Genomic DNA, 5197 nt, shown 5'->3' on the forward strand with positions numbered 1-5197 from the left:
TGGGTGGAGTTTGCATGTTCTCTCCGTGCATGCGTGGGTTTTCTCCGGGTGCTCCGGTTTCCTCCCACAGACCAAAAACATGCATGTTAGGCTGATTGGTAACTCTAAAATTGTCCCTAGGTGTGAGTGAGAGAGTGAATGGTTGTTTGTATCGTTTGTCTCTATGTGGCCCTGTGATGGACTTGCGACCCGTCCAGGGTGTACCCCGCCTCTCGCACAGTGACTGCTGGACATGGGCACCAGCGACCCCCGTGACCCAAAAATGGAATTAACGGGTAAAGATAATGGATGGATGGATGGATGAATTGAGTATGACCTTGTATTATGAAGAAGGGTTCTCTTAACCATCATCTCTGAACCTGAGGTTGTCTGTCAAATCCTCCCTGAACTAGTTTACACTTTGTTTTGACCTGGAAATTTTCTGATTGTTTTGCTACACTTTCACTGGTCTAGAACTCTTAATCAGCTATGGACTGATACATGCTTATGCATTTCATTAAGCTTTTCAAGAAAGAAAAACCATCACAAATAAAGTTCGTTTTGCTTGATTATGATATGTTTGCAACACGAATTACCATATTTTCCGGCATATAAGTCGCAGTTTTTTGCATAGATTTGTCAGACCTGTGACTTACGTATACACCAAAGCGACTTATATGCATTTTTCCCATAATCATAACAAATTTTCACTGACGTTTTAAATTTCAAAGAACTGCAACAGTGAGTCCTCCTGAGCCCGCTTGTATCACTCAGCTGGCGCAGGTGGAGGAATGCTAGAGAACTTGTGGATCTGGCTGCAATGGATGGATGGATGGATGGATAGATGGATGGATGGATGGATGGATGGATGGATGGATGGATGGTGTTGCGCTGCCCAGGCGAAATGAAACAGTTTTGACCATTAAATAAACACATATTCAGCGGTGAATCATAATAAATGTGACTTATACTCTGAAACGACTTATATGCCGGAAAATATGGTATATTGATTTATTTTGCATAAACAACAATAGAGCACTAAAACATCCCAAAACCATGAGAAAATTTGACAAAAGGAAGCAGACTACAGAGAAATGAATGGTGTGCCCTGAATTGGGCAAGATCCAGTGTCAGAAAGTCCAAAACCAACTTGGTAAAATGGGGGCTTGCCAGAAATACACCCTGTGAATGCAGTCACCAAATCCAGAACGTGGAACATATTTTAACTTCTTGAACCTTAAGTCCGGTACATATAACATCTGCAGACCTCTGTCAGGTCAACAACAGCAAAGACATGGCTGTCTACATGGTGTGACGTGATATGATGATGATTTATTGTATGAAATTAATGAGGCCTTTTAAAAATACTTCGAGAACTTTACTAATTGGCTTTTCTATGTTTGTGAATGTTCCTGTTCAGTGCCCTGAGACAACTTTGTTGTGATTTGGCGCTACATAAATAAACTGAATTGAAACATATTTGTCTGCTTTGTTTATCTGAAAATAACACTTTAATAGACAAGCAATCATATATACTGTATATGAACGCTCCTACAAGCATAACTGTCTGTAATTATCATACCCACTATTGCACCCTGTATTCACTGGTTAACTGGTCATCATTAACTTCACACAGACTCTCTCACTGGTACATTGTCATCTTTAAATCACTTCTTGGTCTGCTGCCTTCATACATTTCATCCTACATGTCTCTGCGTGAGAGCAGCTACAGCGAGCACTCTCAGGACATTATTACGTGCAATGTCTCCACAGTGCGGACTGAACTAGGCAAAAGGGCCTTCTCCTACTCCGCTCCTGTTTCCTGGAATATCTTGCAAAAAGATCTGAATCTCTCGACCTTGACCTCTCTAAGTGGCATCAAACATCTGCTTGTAGGGATGGCACCATCTTGTGGGCCTTCCCTGTCTGTGCACCCTTGTCTCATTATTCTTGATTGATTCCACCTCCTGTTCCCAGCTGTTTGTAATCACGTCCTGTCTTGTCTGTGGATTTAAGCCTGTGAATCTTGTCCTTTGTCGCGTCATCGTTGGGTCTTCCTTGTCCTGTACTGATGTGTCCTGTCCCGTTCCAGTCCCCTGAGCGTGAGTTGCTGCCACGTCAGCTATTTTGGATTATTATTATTAAATATCTATATTTTTGTACCTCGTGCATCCAGAGTCCCCTCTGCAACTATTGGGTTCGCTCCTTGCCTGATAAATCCTGACAGTATGACGCGACCAACAAAGAACCCAGTAGATTGTTTGATGAAGACTTTAAACAGCTCTGTGACACCAGCCAGAGGTTTGTGGACTCGGGCACCTCCTAACATCTGTGGGAGAGGTGGGTCGCCACAAAAAACCTGTTGGAAGAATACATTCGCTTACCTGGACTGTTTGATGCCCCCAGTATGGAGGATTTCCTGGACGTGGTACTGGAGGAAAAATGTTGGTTGAAGCCACTTGTGAGATCAGGCGCTGTCAGTCCTAGTCTTCCACCAACACATCACTCTGCTTTTCAACCAGTCCCAGACTCTCTGTTCATGACACTTTTGGGATCCTCGCAGCTGCAGCCCCTGTGGTCGCCTCCAGGCCTACCACAGTCCCAGTAGTTTCCCCATCTCCTGCAGCCTCTGCTTTACATACGCAGTGTGAGGATCCAGCCTTTTCAGAATCCACAGAGCCAGACCCACCAACAACATTATCACCACCTTCATGCTCAGCTCCTCTCTCTCTCAGCCCGGTCCTGGACCTGAACCACATCGCTGCCCACGTCGGAGAGGCCGACAACAGAGGGTTTCCAGAGACTTGGTCCCAGAGCCTGCAACCAGCCCTGAGTCCGCAGCCAGCCCTGAGCGTGCAGCGAGCTCTGAGCCCGCAGCCAGTCCTGAGCCCGCACTCATCCCAGAAACTGCTGTAGGACCACGCCGCCTCCAGAGGGTCCTATACCATCCATGTCTGCTCCTGTTCATGCCTCTGAAGACCCTGCCACTGAAGATCCTGCCGTCAAAGTTCTGGCCACAGAAGATCTCACCTCAAATGGTCCAGCCCCAGAAGACCCTGCTCCCGCTGACCACCCATCCACGTCTGTTCCTGTTTCTGCCGTCAAAGACCCTGTCGCTGGAGATCCTGCCATTGAAGATCCGTCCGCAGAAGATCTCGCCCCAGATGGGCTGGCCACAGAAGACCATGCTGAGCTCCTCGCCGCTGACCCGTCTGCTGAGCTCCTCGCCGCTGACCCTTCTGCTGAGCTCCTAGCCGCTGACCCGCCCACTGAGGTCCTCGCACCTGGTTTGCCCACTGAGGTCCTCACTCCTGGTTCGCCTGTTGAGCTCCTTGCTCCTGGTTTGTCCGCTGAGGTCTTTGCTCCTGTTCTGCCTGCCCTGTTCCTGCTTGAAGAATGGCCCGATAGACGAACTCTCAACCGCCTGCCTGACTGGCCCTGGCTCGATGAATGGTCTGCCTGCCTCCTGTCTGTCCTGTTCCTATCCGAAGAATGGCCTGATGAACAACCTCTCGACCGCCTGACTGACTGGCCCTGGCCCGATGAATGGTCTCCTGGCCTCCTGTCTGTCCTGTTCCTGCCCGAAGAATGGCCCGATGGACGACCTCTCGACCACCTGCCTGACCGGCCCCGGCCTGATGAACGGTCTGCCGGCCACTCTTCTGACATGATCCTGCCTGAGCAGCCTCCCGGCTGCCCGCCTGATCTGTTCTGGCCTGATGGTCTGTCTCCCGGTCATCCACCTGATCTGTTCTGGCCTGATGGTCGGCCTTCCGGCCTTCCGGCCGTCCGCCCGATCCGTTGTGGCCTGATGGTCGGCATCCTGGCCTCCCGCCCGCCCTGTTCTGGCCTGATGGTCAGCATCCCACCCAGCCACCTGACCAATTCTGGCCTGATGGTTAACCTCCCGGCCGCCCGCCGGACCAATGACCTCCCAGACTTTTGTGTTCCCCTGTTTGTGTCTAGTTCCCTGGTTTTGTTTTTTGTCATTTTGTTTTAGTCATGTTTTTTTCTTGGGCCCTCCATCCTTGCAGTTCCTCCCTACACCCACCCAAGTCTTTTTTTTTTGGGGGGGGGGATGCCAGGGGGCGTCCTTGAGTGGGGGTACTGTAGGGATGGTGCCAGCTTGTGGGCCTTCCCTGTCTGTGCACCCTTGTTTCATTATTCTTGATTGATTCCACCTTCTGTTCCCAGCTGTTTCTAATCATGTCCTGTCTTGTCTGTGGATTTAGGCATGTCTGTGAGTTTTGTCCTTTGTCGCGTCATTGTTGGGTCTTCCTTGTCCTGTACTGATGTGTCCTGTCCTGTTCCAGTCCCCTGAGTGTGAGTTGCTTCCACATCAGCCATTTTGGATTATTATTATTAAATATCTATATTTTTGTACCTCCTGCATCCAGAGTCCTGTCTGCAACTATTGGGCTTGCTCCTTGCCTGATAAATCCTGACATTGCTAAGTTCATGAGCAAAACAAATGCAGGCATCCTGATGCATGCTCAATAATCCAGGTAGAAAAATCTAAAAAAGTTAAATCTGGTCCTCTGGACATTCAAAAAAACAAAACAAAGCAAATCAACAAAAAAATGTAGAAACGTTTCGTCTCTCATCCGAGAGACTTCCTCAGTCTGAGGAGCTGTATTCAGCTCAGTCTCTTAAATAGCACCGTCTCAGAGTGGATCAACCAGTTTTGCTGCTAACAACCAAAACCAGCTGATCACATGCTCAAGAAGGACCATCAGCCTAACAATGGATCATTAGCACACTGATGGCTGTTTACTGTTCACAGAGGGCTGAGTGATACTAGCAATCACAGCATTGTAAGAGGGGGACAGTTGAACACGGAGGCCTCCACCCCTGTTTAACGATGGACGATTTCTTTTCACAAAGATGGCCTCCTTTACTCCTCTCTCAAACCATCGTTCCTCTCTGTCTAGGATGTGAACATCTTCATCCCTGAAAGAGTGACCACTGGCCTGGAGATGAGTGTAGACCACAGAGTCCTGGCCTGATGATGTTGGTCTTCTGTGCTGGGCCATCCTTTTGGCCAGTGGCTGTTTTGTTTCCCCGATGTAAGACTGATCACAGCCCTCCTGACACTGAACCGCATACACAACATTGCTCTGTTTGTGCCGGGGGACTGGATCTTTGGGATGAACCAGTCTTTGCCGTAATGTATTTTGGGGTTTAAAAGCCACTGGGACGTTATGTTTAGAAAATAAAC

The sequence above is a fragment of the Nematolebias whitei genome, chromosome 12 (genome assembly GCF_014905685.2).
Source record: "Nematolebias whitei isolate Nwh7 chromosome 12, NemWhi1, whole genome shotgun sequence".
NCBI lineage: Eukaryota > Metazoa > Chordata > Actinopteri > Cyprinodontiformes > Rivulidae > Nematolebias > Nematolebias whitei.